Below are 17,964 nucleotides of genomic sequence, written 5' to 3' on the forward strand. Positions count from 1 at the left end.
CCCATACAACATTTTTAAAGAGTCCTGGACTCAGCCAGGATTTTGTAAGTCCCTGGGGTCTGGATTTACAACAAGCAGGCACGTCACTAGTGTACAGAGACCTACACCTTGCCAGAGGATGGTTGAAGCTGGTACCCTCTGCTTGCTGTGGCTTTACTGGAGGCTTTTAGCTGCTTAGAGAAGTACAGTGTCTGCATGTCTGTGAGGAAGATACCTGTAGGATAGGCTTGGTACAGCCCTTTCTTCCTTGAGTTGTCTCCTTAACTGTTTCATAGATCTTTGATCTTGGTTAGTATATTTGTTCTACTTTCATGTTCTTGTGAAGGAACCTCTTTACATGTGGCCACTGAGGCCAGGTGTATGAACTCTTTAGATAAAGGTACAAAGTGCCTTTTTGGTTAGACCTTTGAGCAGCTGGGTGTTCTAATAAACCAACTCCCTTTTAGGGGCCCCCTGGGGCTGGGAACAGACCCTGAGGGTGGTGAACTTGTGGGGCTTCCCTTTGACCTTTACACAGCAGGTGGGAGCCAGCGCTCTCTAGCCTGCCAATAGAAAAGGAGCCTGGTTAGGATGAGAGCTGAGAGACAGATGATCTCTGGGGTCCAGACCCTGAGGCCCTAATCTTCATTGCCCCTTGGTTTAGCAGGGGCTCTACTGGTTCCTAGGCCTGCCAGACCCTTTTTGGACAGAGTAGTAACTTCTATATCCCTACCTAGAGGTGCTGGCAAATTGGAAGGCCTCCAGAAAGGGGATTGTGGTGTTAGGGCCCTAGGCACTTTGCTGAACATTACTGGGAAGCAGGTCCACCACCAACATAGGAGTGAGGGGGGAGTTGGGAAAATAGCCAGTGTGTATTTAATATGAGCTTTTATTTGAGTGTTCATGTGTATATGTGTATTGTGTGTGTGCGCGTGCACTTGTGCATGCTCTATATATAATCTAGAGAATGTTTTGATAGCTGTATTTTTTCTTTTAAATGAGTAAATTTATTACATATAGTAAATAAAGCAATAAATAGCCAGTAGCAGACAGACAGACAGAAGCAACAGATAGAAAATATCAAGTCAGGTGGCAAGTCAGGTGGGCAGATAGCGGGGATTCCTGTTCATATTTCTGGATGAGCTTCAGACTTCCCATTGCCACTGCAAGCACCTTTATATCATAGGGTAAAGGATGGTGACCCCTGTTGGAAATGGTTCACCTTGTTCTAAAGGACATAATGTTTTTACTTGTGTGTTATTTTGCACAATACTACAAACCACCTTGGAGAACACATAGTGAGATATACCTTCTTGGGTCTGAAAGTGGGGAATAACCCCACTTCCCAGACATTTTTTTCAGTGGTCTCCAGCACCTTACAGTTCACCAGCATAATATACATTATAGTGTACATGCATTCATGTATGTGTATCTCTGTATCTTTCTGTGTATATATCTATAGTTTTTATATGATCATTTGTATATCAGTCCATACACACATGCACACTACACCCATGTTACACAGTGTTCTGTTTGTTGCATGGTGAGTGCTGACAGGCACAGTTCACATTGTACTTGCTAGGGCTAGAGAGGAGGTGTGAGCAGCTACAGGGTACAGCCTGTTGCTGTTGTAGATGCTGCTTCTCTTGCTTCCTCCTGTCTTAGTGCCCCTTTCTGTCTTAGCCCCTTGTTTATTCATCCTCCTGCTTCATCCTCTCCTGCAAATGGTAAGGAGGCAGTCCTCTGGCCACCTGCATGCCTGCTTAACTCCATGTTGAGAGCCACGGGTGGTGAAATGGTGACAGAAGAGGACGTATCTCCCTCCACAGGGAGTTCTCTGTAAGCGAGCATTCCTTCCCCATATCCAGCAAGCACTTTTGAAACCAGGGCTGAAATATCCTCAGAGCCCACAGCTACCCTGTCTCCTGCCATATCTCTCGGGCATAGCTGTCTTAGCCAGCAGCGGTGGCCCTTGTCCCTCTCAGCACTGAAGGTGAAATTGCAGTAAAAAGTTGCTTTCTGATTGTCTTAGGTCGTGTTGTCTTAAAATCCCAGTGTCAAGATTGTGGCCAGGGTGCCTAATGAGGCTGCAGTTCACAGACCTGTCTGGACCTTGAGTGCAGAAGGTTGATGGTAGTAAGGAGACCCTGGAAAGGAAACAATACCTTCCCTGTATTTTTAGTTATGGTCTCTGCTCAGTGATGTGAGCTGTTCAAAGACACATGGGAGTCCACACAATCCAGTCCTGTCTGGGTGGGTCTGGTCTAGTGGATCTCTTCCTATGCTTTCCTTGAGTGTTTCTTCTGAGGTCCTGGTTGTCTGTGGTATTCTGTAAAGCCACAGCCTCCTGTTTATACAATGCCAGTGGACAGCATTGAGTACAGGGCTGGTCCGAGCGCCGAGCTGTTTGGCAGCCATACTTTTCCTGACGTTGATAGTAACTGCTTCATTTGAGACCTGGCCTGACCACCAAACACTGCTTGTCTCCCAGCAAGTCCCTAGTTATGCAGTACCATTCAGACATGGATCATGTGTATGAGCAAAGACTTCAGAAAAGCAACAATTAATAAGATTACTCATGAATGCCATGCCCCTGGGTGCTGTGTTTTTAACTCCAGGCTGGTCAGTTTGAAAGAGAAAACAAATTGTATTTTTCAACAGAGCTTCAAACAGAAGCAAGACATTCATAGGGAGGGCTCAGGATGCCGAAACAGAGGTTTGATTGATTGCAGCTGCCCACACACTGCACCCTCAAGCTCCCCTAGGAGGCCCCAGAACAGGCAGCAACTGTTGTGTTAGCAGATGTTTGAGAAACTCATGAAAGCTGGCTGGGGTGTTGTGGGGCAGGAAAGAGCATGAAGTAGAAATAAGCATGCTGGCATATGGTAGGGGAGCCACTGGGAGCTGGGGTCCTGCCCGTGAGTTTAGAGAGCCTGGTAGAGCAGAGCCACAGGGCTTTGCTGATTGGTGGGCTGCTCTTGCAGTCAGCAGGAGTTATAACAGATGCTTAGTGATAACTCCTGGCTCTTTGCTGGGCAGAGTCACCCTTGGATGAAACTCCTTCCAGCCAACCTTCTTTCTCTTTGTTCTGTGTATCAGTGGAGCTGCCTTTAACAGGGGACAATGGTCCTTCTAGTTGGCATGTGGTGTGGCTCTTCATGCTGCTGGATTTGGCAGTTGTGGGTCAGCCTTCCATTTTCTTGGCCAGATCCCTGGCTGTAGGCCTGGCTGACCTAAGCCTTTGTGGTCGTCTCTTGTCTACTCTGTCGGTGTTCAGGGCCTCACCCGTTGCTTGACTATTGCCTTGGCCCCTCGTCAGCCTTGCTGCTGAGGTGGGAAGCACCTCATGTTGATGGTAGGGAGAGGAATTTAGTGATGGAGCATCTGCAACATGGAGTGCAGGCTGGTGTGATGCTCTGGATCGTATTGGAACAAAAGAAGTGCTGGATGAAAAGGGAGCCAAAACCCATCGGCACAAATGGGATGGATGCTTCAGATAGGCTGTCCCATCTGATCCTTGTATGATGTAATGTAAAAACAAAACAAAACAAAACAAAAAAAAAAACATAAAAATAAAGATGAGATGCAGAGTGACAGAGGACATTCTGTGCCTTTCTCTGGCCTGTGCATTCGCACACGTGTGCATCCTCATACACATGAGTACATGCACATTTTAAGAGAAAATAATTGCCAAAAGAAGTGGCTACAGCCGAAGAGTCTGCCGCTTTTCTCCTGTGCTCATGGGTCAGTTTCCTGACACAGCGACTCTGCAACTCTGGTCAGCCGCTGGGCTTGTGCTGTTGGTAGCCAAGTCCTGCCAGCTGTGCAGCAGGGATTGGAGCGATGGCACATAGCCTTCCTTTTTATTTTTTAGAGAAGGATGTGTCCATGATGCCATAGAACCTTGGTGGGGAAATCTATGCTTCAGGAAAACCCTCCACAGACACCTGATTCCCTTCTTGTCCCCAGTCTCCATCCTCAGGTTACATAATAAGCCATCTTCTGAAGGTCACTCGAATCACAGCCCAATGTTGACCTAATAGGTTTGATCTCCTGGAGAAGAGAACAAATAGGAGTTCCCCTGGGAACATGCCACTTGGTGATTTTCCATGCCTCACTTGAGAGGCAGAAGTGCTCTGAAGGCTCTAGGACGCTCGGCAGTGTCTTCCTCCCTAGGACAGTTCCGCAGATGAGAGCCCCTGAAGCTTCTGGTCAGACGGGGACCACCTTTGGCTTGCCAGACCTGCATGGTATGGACACAGTCTTGGGAACCACTTTCTTCCAGGGCCTGCAGCCTCTAGGCAGAAGGCAGACAGCCTTTCCTGTAGAGGTCTGAGCATTCCTCAGGGCAGCTCCGGGCTAGCCAGAAGACGCCACTATAGGAAAGGCCTGTGGGTCATTGTTACTAGTGCATAACTAGTTCACCTTCAAAATCTCTGGGAGGAGGAGGTGCTAGAGCAATAGTTCTCAACCTGTGGGTATTGACTCCTTCCGGGGTGGGGTGGGGGTGGGGTGGGAGTGGGGTGGGGGTGGGGAGTAGAACAACCCTTCCATAGGGGTTGCATTACCTCTTATAACAGTAGCAAAATTACAGTTACAAAGTAGCAGCGGAAATAATTTTATGGTTTGGAGTTACCATAGCACGAGGAACTGTATTAAAGGGTCACAGCATTGGGAAAGTTGAAACCTACTAGTCTAGAGAAATCCCCATGTTATTCCTAGGTTGCTGAAGAAGTAAGAGTGTGTGAGCGGACCCAACAAGACAACAGAGTCTGGAGGGAGAAAGGACCAGCTTCCTGAGGGAGCTCTTTATCTAGGGCAGCTAGGTTTTCAAACTAGGTAATTTATGTCATCTCTCTGTACCTTAGTATCCCTGTCTAGGGGGTAAGGTAGCACTATGGAGGTAGGGAGAGGTGGATCCTTGGTCCCACTGGTCAGTCATCCTAGCTGAATTGGTGAGCCTCAGATCCCAGAGAGAACCAGTCTCAAAAAACAAAGATTAGCTGGGTGTGGTGGCACATGGTTTTAGCCCTCCAGAGACAGGCAGACCTCTGAGTTCAAGGCCAACTTGATCTACTTAGTGAGTTCTGGAACAACCAGGGCTATGTAGTAAGGCTCTGTCTGCCCTCACCCCCAGAGTAGTTGGCTTTTAAGAAATTACACCCAAGGTTGACCTATGGTCTCCACACAAATGGACATGTGCATGCACACGTAGATTTCAGAAGACAACCTCTGCCTTGTTTGTTTGAAATCAGGTCTCTTGTTTTTCCACTGTGTATGCCAGGCTGTCTGGCCTGTGACCACTAGAGAGTCTCCTGTTGCACACACATGCACACGTGCTTTGCACACCTACATACATACATTTCATTTGGCTTTTATTCTTCAGAATGCTTCTTGCAGAAGCACTGGGAGTACAGAAACTCACACTGTGCACTTATCTATGTTAGGTCCTCATGCTCAAAAGCAGGTGTTTCTCCCCCTGGACCACCCCCCTAGCCCACACGTTTCTTCTTGCTCATTTCTTAGCACAAATGAAGTACACCAAGTATTCATAGAGCCACCTTGCTCCAGTCACTGCATGACAGGGGCTTATCAGCCAGGACACTTTTTTCTTCTGAAGCTTCAGTCCTTGTCCATTAGAGTCTGGGTTCCCTATCCCAAGCTCCAAGCTCAGGGCTGGAGGAGGCCTGGACTGGCATTGGGCCACGGGAGGATTCTTCCATGGTTTTTAATGTTTGTCATGCTGGGCCTCATCTCAGCTGTGCTGTATCTGGTCAACTTACAACAGCTGGGGCAGCATTCTCCTAAACAAAAGTGAGGGGGAAGTCTGTGGTGTCCCATCCACATCTTCACATAGGTCTGAGTAGACCTCAGTGGACTTCAGCATGCAGGGAAGAAGACACTTGAAAGATGCAGGAAGGAATTTGCCCTTTCTTGTCTAGCTCCTGATCCCTCAAAGGCCATCAGAATAATGCCTTCTCTAAAGGACTACCAGGCCCTTAGTAGCATGGTGCCAACCGAGCTGGGAAAGCCTTAGCAAGGACCAGCACAGGAAACGTAGAGGTGTGCTTGAGTTGGATGTGATTTTGACAGCCACGGCTGGTCCATTCCTAAGACCAGTAGGCTGCTGTTCTATGGGAGCTACTGCTCTGAGTCTCAGGCCTCACACCTTTCAGGATATGCCCCTCTCTCACCCTAAGCACTGCATTGGCAGCCTCTCCCTGTTGACGGGGTGATTCATCTACAACATTCTGTGGTTTCAGCCATCTGGATTAGGCCTCTCTTGTGCAGTTTCCAGCCTTAGTAAAGAACTGAAGAAAACCAGTGCCACACAGAAGATCTAGCTTTCTGCTGCACTTCCTTCCCCACAGGACTTGAGCTGACTCAGTTAAGTGTGTGTTAATTGCTCCTTCTGATCACAAGATTGATAATGTCACCTTTGAAAGTTGGACTAGAGCTCTTGGGTAGTCCTTTTGGGTGCAGGGAAGGGTGGCTTAAAAAAAACAACTCTTTTAGAAAATGAAAGAAATGCTCAGTTCTACAATATAGAACAACTCTCGAGAGGCTTCCTTTGTAAGCAGTGAACTCACATCAGTGTGTATCTCTAACGGCCATCAAGCCCCCAGTTCTACCCTGACACTGTACAAAGGACACACCATGCATCTGCCTTTCATGGAGCAGGTGGGGAGGCAGCTGTCCCTTGTTAGTGTGTGGCATGGGAGTCTGGTATGCCTCTTGGATCAGCCAGAGCCTGATCAGGACAAACCATCCATTGGGTCTAAGGAAGTCACTGAAAGTATGTGTAAGTAGGATTTAGAAGAACCAATATTTCAGAGAAGCAACTGCAGGAAGCTGCTCCCTACAGCCCTTCCGGAGGCTTTGCAGCCGACAGTCTGAAAGTTCCAAAGCTGGCCAGGCCTGAAGAGAGGGGAGGGAGGTGAGTACTCTGGATGAGCAGCATGCTGTAGCAGCTGCTGAGAAAGGAGCAGACTGCTCTGGTAGGGGTCACATGTGTTTGGGTGACTGTACCAGCACAGGAAACAGTCAGGAGAGGCCAGTGCTCTTCCTCCAGCTTCCATTTGCCTGACGTTCTTCTGCTAAAGTCGGGTGCCGTAGGTGTCACTTCTTCCCTTCCCAGGTTCGGCACTGGATGTCTTTCCCCATTGAGCCATCTCGCTAGCCCTCACCCTTTTGGGGGCAGTGTTAGATCTGTCTTCTGGGGATACTGAGCATCCAGCACGTCAGAGGAGCCTGGCAAGACCAGACAAATATTCCTGAACTTCATGGAATCATTTTTGGAGCTTCAAGAAATGTGAATGTTGAAAGAGTGGGCAATGGCTCCAAAGATCAATGGAGCCCCAAGCCATGCCAAGGATTCCAGGAAGGGAAGTAAGCCTCTGGACAAGCCTGCATTTCATTTGCTGGTGTTAGGCAGCTCTAGGAGTCCATTCAGAAAGGGGGTTCTGTGTATTCAAGTTGCCCCTTTTCCAAAGTGAAGAGGTGGTTTCTTGGGCAAGTAAGATGTAAGTCTTATGAGATTCTTGCCTAGATCTATGGGAACCTGGAACTGAGACTGCAGCTTGAGAGCATCACAGCTTCTATTTGGATTTGAGTTCATTTTAGCCTCATAGTATTCCTGTGAGGTGTTTATTGGGAGATGTGCTGGGGCCCAGAGGTGTTCAATACCTTACTCAGGAGACCTTGGAAACTTGACCCAGAGCCTCCTAGCTTGGGAGGTGGTAAGTGAAAGGTCTTTGCGTACCCAGCAGGCTTGAGGCAGATAACTATGTTTCTACAAAGTCCTTAGGTAGGAGTGGAGGGAGATCTGGGGAAGCAGGGAGTCTAGTAGGCTTTCCAGAAGAGTATAGATCTAGAGCAGATTAAGATCATAGCAGACCCTTGTCAGATGCCTGAAAGTGGCCCTGGAGAGCTTCCAGCTCACAGTGGGCTGTCAGTTCTCCCGCCAATGTAGTGCCTAGCGTTGCTCAGCCATTTGGTAGAAATTTGGAATTTGGCCTCAACCCCATGCCTGCCACATCAGAATATGTATTTGAACTTGGTCACCCTAGGTTTTGAAAGGACGTGGGAGGTCTCTGTGGGAGATCACTCTGGTTTGGTTTTGGCACTCTGCAGCCCATCTGATGGGTTTTTCTTATACCTGGGCCTGTGGACGGGGTGGGGGGTTCCCTGAGTTTGAGCCTTACCTGGTCAACCTCACTCTGGTACCAACTCTGTTCTCTATGGTTTGGGCCACCTACCTGGCCATCCTCCTGCCACTGTCCTTTCTTCCCAGGAATAAGGGGATATGGTTCATCTTGGGAACCTTTCACTATTACTCTGATTAACATACCAGTGGCAAAGCAACAGCTTCTCTTCCTCTCAGGTTTCCAGCAGGTACTTTGCAAGTATGTCCTGTTACCCATCAGGGCCCTGTGGGGTGGGGATGAGACTGCAGAAGGAATTAGCTCACCCAAACCCTCCTACCTGACCCTGCTTCAGAAGGAAGCCTCAACATCCACAGCGTGTCAGGCAAGCCCAGGTCAGCAGCACAGGAGAAGACAGGTGGAGACCAGGGGTTGTGGTTGACTTGTGGTCTTTGAGGGTCATAGTCACATGACATTCAGGGGTAGGGAGCAGGTCCGGATGTGAGTCTTGCAAATATCCTATTTCTCTGACCATTTTTCTCTTGGTCTTTGTTTGTTAGTGCTGTCAGTGTTGGGGGTGCAGTAACTTAGCTGTGTCAGGAGGTGCTCCTGAGCTTTGTGATAGATGTGAATATTTGTCTACTCCTTGTGCTCTGGAGGGCCTGTATCTATAACAGAAGTGCTAGTAGTTTACTGAATATTTATTTTAGATGAATGAGTGAACTGATGAAGTAAGGCAAAGGCCTAGTTTCTTAATGGATAAATGAGCTGCTACATCACTGATACTTAGCAACAAGGGTGGCACTTACCACTTGTCTTAGGGTTTCATTTCTGTGAAGAGACACCATGACCAAGGCAACTCTTAAAAAGGAAACTATTTGATTGGGCTGGCTTAACAGTTTCAGAAATTCGGTCCATTATCATCATGGCAGGAAGCATGATAACATGAAGCGTGGAGGCAGACATGGTGCTGGAGAAGGAGCTCAGAGTTCTACATCTTGATCTGAAGGCACCCAGGAGGAGTGTCTCATTCCATAGTGGGCAGATCTGAGCATAGGAGCCTCAAAACCCAAACCCCACAGTGACACACTTCCTCTAATAAAACCATACCTCCTTATAGTGCCACTCCTTGGGCCACACCTATTCAAACCACCACACCACTCCTGGGCATAGGCAACATAGGTACCTGCATAGTGTTGCCCTTAAGACAGCTCCTTGCTGTTTCACACAAGAGACTGGAGTTTAGAATCACTGCCCTAGTCACAAGGCCAGGAGTTTCTCTAAGGTTGCACTTGTTACAGTCCCAATCACATGGCCTAGGCAAGGTTCAGGGTGCCAGAGCTTCCCTGGGGAGAGGGCCACAGCAGGCTCCCAATGTGGATACATTCAAGTAGCTAAGCTCAGGGATCTCCTCACAGTCCCAGGATGGCAGCTTGGGAACTCACAGGCCGTTGTTCAGGCTGCATGGTCTAGGCTCTGCTGTACCAGTGTTAGAGCTGTCTAGACATTCGGAGTGACACTTGCCATCATTTAGGATGAAGAGGGGCTAAAAGAGTGCTACTAAAATTTGAACCTTAAGTTTGAAGCAGTGACAGAGGGACACTGATGGTGTTTGAAGCCTAGCAGCCTTCAGAAGGGACAGGCACCTGAGGGGGTGGATAGGATAGGATAGGATAGGATAGGATAGGAGAAAGGCTCCATCTGTCACCTCCCAGACCTCCCAGTCATCCCATCCTGGAAGCCTAGAGAGACCTGACAGTACAGGGAGGACCATGGGGACTGCCTCATCACAGAGCAGGCCTCTGGGAGCACTCAACAGTGGATGAAGCCTAGTGTTCTGGGCTCTGTACTGTCCTTCCAGTGCTTTGAGAAGAAGGACTTTAAAACGTATCTTTGAGGGATGGTGATGGCCTTCACAGACTCTCTAGATTAAGAGTCTGATTATGTAATGAAGTTTTATTTATACCCATCAGTACCTCTTGCTGTATTTGGCATCTGCAGCTTTCCTGCTCCAACAACAAGATTGAGTCCTGGCAAGGATGGGGCATTCCAACAGGAGCCCCTGAGCTAGATGGCCTGGTGCTTCAGTTTCCTTGTTTAGAAATACTATGTGGCAACTTCTCACCAAAACCTGGTCTTTGAAAGGACCCAGGACAATCATCTTGGAAGTAAAAAATAATGTCAGTGATATCAGGTGGCCCACCCTATGGTCGCCTCCAGCTCTGCCTCGCCCCAAGCTGGCTTCCATGAAGCCATTCCTATGCTCCCAGAGTGGCAAGTAAGAATGCTCCTGGATCAGGAGCTGTGAAAATGGGGCACCTGGGCACCCTGCCTTGGGATGCATTGCCTGTACTGCCTCTTGCTGCACAAAAGCACCCATGTTCCCATACTGGCTACAAGTACTGTCTGGGCTGCTCATCTACTCTGTAGTGCTCTTTTCAGGCTGCCTTGGAGTCTGCCATGCTTGAGAAAATGTGGGCAAGAGCAGGGAGTGTTCATTTCCTTTGTTTTCACTCCCTTCCTCCTGTCCCTTACAGGATTTTGGTGGGGCTGTGCCACTCAATATGGTGAAAGGAAACCCAGCTTGCCAGGGTAGCACTGGTTCTCATCATTCAGACAGCTCTCGGAAATACTCCTGGGCTGGGGACCTCAAAATCTCCTCGATGACCTGATGTCTTCTCTGATGGAGGCGGACAGCTAGCTCAGAGGTTGCTAGAGGACATTAATTTGTGGGAAAAATAACTTGGCCCTGAAAGGTGGTTTTTATGGCAGCTTTATAAAAATAAGGGTGGGGATGGTTGGCTCCAACATTTAAAAGCCTCATGTGGCTGTGATTTTATCCTGTGCCCCACCTCAAGCTCAGTGAACAAGCCCAGGTTGAAACTGCAGCAGCCAGCCTACAGCCAGAAGTACTGTCAGGGTCTGGAATATTGTCAGGGATCTAGGAATAAAGTTGGAAAGTTCTCACGTAGACTCATAGATATTGGTACAGGCCTGCTTTGAGCTGGTGAGTGATGAGGACACTCAGAACTGGTTTTTAGTAGCATCCCCCTCATCCTTCCAGTTCCTTCCCTGGCCCCTTTGAGGCAGCTGTGCAGAGGGAGTGGGGTTGTGATCTGCTCAGAATCTGAAGGTGAGAGCAACAGGAATTGCAGTTTTTCAAAGGGAGTTAGTTTTAAAGACCAGACTGTTCCATGCATCCTTTAAGCTTTCACTGTGTAGCAGACACTGGGGTTGGTGAGTGCCCTAACTTCTCTGCCTTCCTGGGAAAGAGGTACATAAGTAGTTAGCAGAGAGAAAGTACCAAAACCATTCCAGGGTTCTGTGAGAAAGGATGTGATAACAATGGAATTGTAAACCCTATGGAAGCACTCCTGTGGAGCTCTGACTACCATATGCAAAATGGCCTGCTAATCTCCAAGTTAGCTCTACTGCAGACATTGCTGTTGGCATGGCAGGTTACTGCCTAGGATGAAGTGTAAGAATGGGTTACTAGAAACCAGTTGCTCATCTTAGCTGGTGTAGAGTTTGAACTCAAGCCATGTGGCTGAGAATTTGCTGAGCCTGGGTAGCACAGCTACTGAGAACTGTAGGGGCTGAGGATCCAGTGGCTGGAGAAGGCCTGGCAGGCAGAGTGTGTATGGGGGGGGGGGGCTGAGGAATGAAGCCCTTTGTCACAGTGTGGCACCTCCTTCCCAGGTTGCTGGGATGCACAGGTAGTTTCCAAGTTACCTGCCCATTCTCATCGTTAGTATGTTATGAGGGGTGAACACATGGCAGTGTGCAGGAGGTGGCACATGGCCTGGGACTCCTGCTGAGATCATCTGCAGCCATTTGGTGGTGCAGTGTACCGAATACTAGCCAACAGTATCCCTAATACTTATCTCAGACAGTGTTTTCTTCAGCACAATGTCTGGCTGAGAGCATACCCACACCCACCCCAGGTCCCTTGGCCATCTTTTCCTTGGACAGGCCTGTCTGCTTGGTGAGGCTAGACACAGCAGATTTTCACTGAAAAGGACATCACCTATTATGACCTAGACTCCGCCACAGTGCCCGCTTGGTTCTGAAGATTTCGCATTTGTGGTTAGCCTGACCTACATATCATCAAGGCTGCTTTCAGTGGCCAAGGAGGAGAAAGGCAGGTTGAAAGGAGCCTGTGCTGCCAAGAGGCTGAGAACAGGCTCGGAGCAAGGTCATTGGAACAGGTAGAGCTGGTGCATGTGTGGCTGTGGGGCTTTGGCAAGACAGTGAACTTCCCTGAGTCTTTGCTTCCTCAGCTGTAAAACATAGGTCAAAACAAGCAGCCCATTTATTCATTGTCGATGCTAACACTCTGGTACATCAGCTTGAGCAATGTCCAAGCTGGATACGTTGCTGCATGCATACAGTTCCATACCTCACAAGGCTGAGGAGTTCAAGCCTAACCAGTATATCGAGACCCATCTCAAGAGAAAAAAAGAAATAGTAGTTTTTAAAAATGTGTTATTTATTGCTGTTCTTGGGTATATACATATTCAACAAGCTTACATTTCAAAAGATTCTAAAAGAACATTGTGAAGTTCAAAGCACAGGATGTCAAAGTCCTCTAAAGCCACAAGAGTAGCTTGTGGTGGACCCCACCATTCTTTTTCTAAACAATTGTAAAATCAAATGGAGACTCTAGAGAACCTCTTTAGCTCCAGAAGTCCATTGATCCCACAGACTCGAGATCTGATTTTAAATTGTCTGCACGTGGAACAGTGATGAGACATAGTTTATTCCTCAAAGAGGGAAAAAAAAAACAAAGAACAGCCAGTTGGACAATGTGGGTGATTAGTGTACAGTTCTCACTCTGCAGTTAAGACACACGTTTTTGTTTTATTTTTTGAAAATGTATTTTCAAATATTTAGTAATTCTTTTTTTTTTTAAGATTTATTTGTTTTATGTAAGAACACTGTCTTTAGACACACCAGAAGAAGGCGTCAGATTCCATTACAAATGGTTGTGAGCCACCATGTGGTTGCTGGGAATTGAACCCAGGACCTTTGGAAGAGCAGCCAGTGCTCTTAACCGCTGAGCCATTTCTCCAGCCCATATTTAGTAATTCTTAGTGATATGTACATGTGCATGAGAAAGTGTGTGCCACATGTGTGCAGGTGCCTATAGAAACCAGAGAGGATGTCAGATTCCCTGGAGCTGGAGTTGTGAGTCACTTATTGTGGGTGCTGGGAGCCAAACTTGGGTCCTCTCTCTGCAAAAGCAGTAAGTGTTCTTAACTACTGAGCCACCATATCTCCAGCCTTGGTACAGTGATATATATCCCCCACTTGGCCATGTGCAGAAAAAGTTGGCTTTCTTTAGGCTGTTTAGGTCAAGCTCTATGAACTCACTGATGCTGTTGTACCCTTGTTTGCAGCTGATCTCTTTCTTCTTTAACTCCAAACCATACAACTCCATCAGAACAGGCCACATGTCAGGTGTTCTTTTAAAAACTCCACTATTCATTCAGAAGGGCTGCAGTGAGAATGGCTTTGCCAGATGTTTGCAGCTCATTCAGGAGAGTAGTTTCCATTGCTGTATCTACACCAGGACTCTGCACAAACAAAAGCAGTGTTTATTTTTTTATTTTTTGCAGTCTGCAGTTGATCACTCTCTGAGCTAGCTCTTCTGTTATAACCATGCTGCCTAGGAACACCTCTGTCCTTTCTACTGCAGAGAACCCTGAGACCATTGGCCCACAGGCATCCAGGGCCTGTAGATCCATGGTGCCTACTGTCTTCACACTGCCACACATAGCCAGACTAGTACTTTACGAGTTGGCCCCAGTCACACTCACATTATGTGTCTATCTCCCAGGGTCTTGGGGACCTGCTCCAGCAGGCAGAATCTAGGAACCATCTTGAATTCATTTATACCCAGGAAGGGCCTACTCCACCTCTCTGTCACTCGTTCAGTCTACTTTGCTGGACAGTGAAGCCATAACCCAGCCTCTCGCTGGACTCGTCAGGGGCCGTTCTGTTTGATCCAGTGTTGAACTACATGGCTGTGTGGATAGATAGTAAACAACACAGACAGTCATGTCAGACAGTGTTGTGAAGACAAGAACCATGGGTGATAGGTTTCAGGTGGAGGGCCTTTCCATTAAAGATGGCATGAGGAACCTCCAGAGGCTGGCAGTAGCTAAACATGGCTGGGCACAGCACCCAGCGGATTAGAGGAGCTGGATGTCCACTCATGCTAGTTCAACTTTCTCCAGAACCAGGAGGCTCCTGCCTGATCCAGCCCCTCCTATGAGCAAATGGTCTCCTAGATGCTGATCACTCATCTCTGGGAGTAGCAAAGCCCACTGGCAAGATGTCTTCTAGGATCCCAACAGTGTGGCTCTTTTTCTTCCTCAGCAATGTCTGGTTGGGTTGAGAAAGTGAGGTCAGGTGATGGCATGTTAATTTCAGGAGCTTGTGTTTTTCTGACAGCCATCCAAGAGGGCTGTTGCTTCCAGGCCAGTGGGTCTTGGTGCCAGGCCTGAATTTGCATAGGCTCACTAGGCCTTCTAGCCATCGGTGTGGTGTGATAAGGTGTCACTGTGGGAGTAACCTGGGGTTCGAGTGGAGAGATAGGTGACTATGTCCAGAGTTTAGCCATGTCACCTGAATATGACAGAAGTATCCAGTGTGTTGTGAACTTATAAATCATTTCTAGACTGGACCTGGGAAGGTAGTTCTGTCAGCTGATATAAAAAGCCCCAGAAGTTCAAAGCCTATGTCGCCTGTAGCTCCCATAGCCCAGATGCTGGTTTAGGAACTGTGGTCCACGTTGGCACAGTATGGTCACCATTGCCGTTCCTGCCTGCTAGTGGCCTTGTGTGAACTCACCCCACTGGGCTCCTTAGGCCAAATGTGATTAGGGCAAGTAGTATCACATAGGGCCTCCTTACCCTTCTCTTAAGCGGGTGCTTCACAAACCCAGGGACTTGACTGGGAGAAAGACAGTCAAAAGCACCTACTCAGTGCTATCCCCATCCTCAGAGCTGGTCACATCTGCATAACACAAAGGAGTGAGGTCTCCCACCACCAGGCAGCATCAGGGTTTGAAGGAGCAACTCTTCAGCTCTAGAGTTGCCTTTCCATCCCAGCCATCAATTCCAGAGTGCCCCTTGTTCATGCATTGTCCCTGGTTCATGCCAGGAAGGGCACAGGATGACAAGTCTGAAACAAGTTGTCTGTCAGTAACTAAAAGGGATTTGGCTCTGCCTCCATGCTGTAGTGCAACTGGTCTGTTCTGTCAACAGCCTCCCTGTTGCTGCTTTAGCTTGACACAGAGACCAGCCTCTGAAGGGTAGACGCTTGGTTTCAGGCACAGCCGAGCCATATGCACGGAGTCCCTCCAGTGCCCATTGTTTCCCAGCGTCCTTCACTTCATACTTTGCTTTCGCAGCCATTGGTAAAGGCAAGAGAATCCAGAAAACAGAAGCCCACTCTGATTAGAATGCTTTCCTGAGAGATAAGGCTCATCTCTTACAGGGCTGGGCAAAGGGGTGTGTGCTTGATGGGAGAGGGAGACGGGGGCATTGTGGCACTGGGAAATAGGCCTCAAACAGACTGTCTACAAAAGCAGTGGTTTCCCTCCTGGCATGGCTCACTTGGGCATCACAAGGAAGCAGAGAGTGGGAGCCCACTGGGCCAACCTCTGGGATCTCAGCCTTACCCCTCTAGTCAGGTATGCACCCTAGTTTGGTTTTTGTCTTTAGATGAGATCTCTTGACATGTCCTGTAGCCTTAAATTCACTATGTAGCCAAGGCTGGCCTTGAGCCTCTAGTCCTGATTCTGTGGGCATGTGTAACTGTGCATGACTTTGTTTTGTTTTTTCCTCTCCTCAAAGTGAGGACAATAATAACTTGTCTCATGGGGTTGGAATGAAGACCATATGAGCCAAAGGGTGCAAATCACCTACCACATCTGGTCGGCGGAAAAGAATTGCTGTTGTCACCATTGCCATCACAGTCCCATGATGCCTCATTGCCTTCCTCAGCATAGAGATTCCCTGGAGCCACTGAAGGTTCAGGCATGGGCAGAACTCAGGATGGCAGACACACACCTTCTCAGGTGCCCTAGTGACCTGGGCTGTCCACTTACTAAGGCGACTTCATCTTTGGCCTCCTCCAACTGGTAAAAAGTCCATCCTTGTAGGAAAAGGCCTGTCTTCTTAGCATTTACCCTGAGAGTAAAGCAGAGCCTGCAATATGGTAAAATTAACCAATACTTAAATTATAGTACTAAGAATAAAATATTATGGTTCCATTAGGGAGAAAAGTTGTCTGGTAGGCAATTATGTCTTTTGTGCCTGTCACCCAATCATCTTGTTATAACTCTAACTGCTATAAATATCTTATTAGGTTACTGGAGATCTGAGGTCACAGAGAAAGGAGCTAGCCTGGGACTGAGAAAACAAGGGCCCCTGACTAAATCTGCCATTCTTTAGCCACAGAACTCTGAGCATGTAATCTAGGCCTCAGTTTTCTTATCTACAAAATGGGTATGATAGTAATTGCCTTCTACCTGTGGCACAGCTCCTAAGACCTACATGTATTTGTTATGCATCAGCTATAGGAACGAAAACCATACTTCCCATTGTACCCCAAAGACCAGAGATGGCATCACTCCAAGTTCTGAGGAGTACATGCCCAGCTCACAGATCCTGCCAACTTCCACGTGGGTATTGTTCACAACAGGCATCCTGCAGTTGCATGAAGGCCAAGTGTGGACTATACCCAGGGGGAAAGTCTGCCAGCTGAAGCAGCTGCTAACTGATACGGTGTCAGGTGGGTCAGGACTGAGCTCTGTCCTTCCCTCCGCCGCGCTCATGCCTGGCCCCTAGCCTCACAGGAGTCTCTCCACCCATCCCCATCCTGCTTATTCACATGGGAGACCAGGAAAGCGTGACATTTGTAAAAGACCAGGGCCGGTTTTCTTAGGATAGATTTGAGGTAGGAAGAAAGTGCAGGAGGGCCCAGCTGGAGCCCATCAGCCCTTGCTCAAAGGGGCATGTCATTTTTCCTGTGTACCTGAGGAAACCGAGGCCCAAAGAGGTGAGGATCTCTGCTCAAGATCTGTGTGAGCTAGATGGTGTCTGGGCAGCAACCAGGCCTGCCCTCTTCCTGGCGTTCTCCCAGCTGGTTCTCTGCCACTCTGCAAATGGAGAGCACACTCTCATACTCATCTCTCTCCCTGGTTCCATCCTGTCTCCACTGCCTGAGTGACTTGTCACAGCTTTCCCTGGCCTGCAGTGACTAGGCACATTCCTCAGGGCCATGCGGTGCTTTCTCTTCCCAGGCAGGCAGCTTCCCACGCTTGGTAATCCCACAGAGGCTGTAAGAGGCTGAGGAGCCCGAGCACACTGAACAAGAAAGCTGGGCCTAGTTCTCTGTTGAGACTTTGGGTCTTAGGGCCTTTGACTCGGTTCCCAAACCTCTCTGAAACTGAGTGCCAGTCAACAAAGCAAAGCAGAGCTCTCTCAGGCTGTAGCCCTGTCAGAGTGAAGCCTTAGGCACTACTAGTGTCCTTTCATCAGACACCCTCCCCCAAACCCCTTCCCAGTTTTCCCTATACTCCTACCAGGATGACTGAACAGAACTATTGTTGGCTGTCAATGGTAAGAGAGACCCAGCTCTGAGGGGAAGTAGATGGCTGTATGGCCTATGGCAAGAGATGCAGGCTAGGGCACAGCAAGTCGAAGCTGACTTCCCCCAGCCCTCCCCCACCCCCACCCCCGAGGCTTTTACCCTCCATGGAAGTCCCAGGCTCATGGGTGCTGGGACTTGAGTGTGGAGACAACCACTGCCTGTCTGTCCTTATCCATCT

The 17,964-nt window shown here is 48.4% G+C and overlaps 1 protein-coding gene across 1 annotated transcript in view; it reads left to right on the forward strand.

The window, feature by feature from the left end:
• The window catches only part of FAM53B (family with sequence similarity 53 member B), a 63,442-nt gene that overhangs the window by 22,187 nt on the left and 23,291 nt on the right, over positions 1–17,964 (forward strand). The window lies entirely within an intron of this gene.

This window comes from Micromys minutus (genome assembly GCF_963924665.1).
Source record: "Micromys minutus genome assembly, chromosome: 2".
NCBI classification, from domain to species: domain Eukaryota; kingdom Metazoa; phylum Chordata; class Mammalia; order Rodentia; family Muridae; genus Micromys; species Micromys minutus.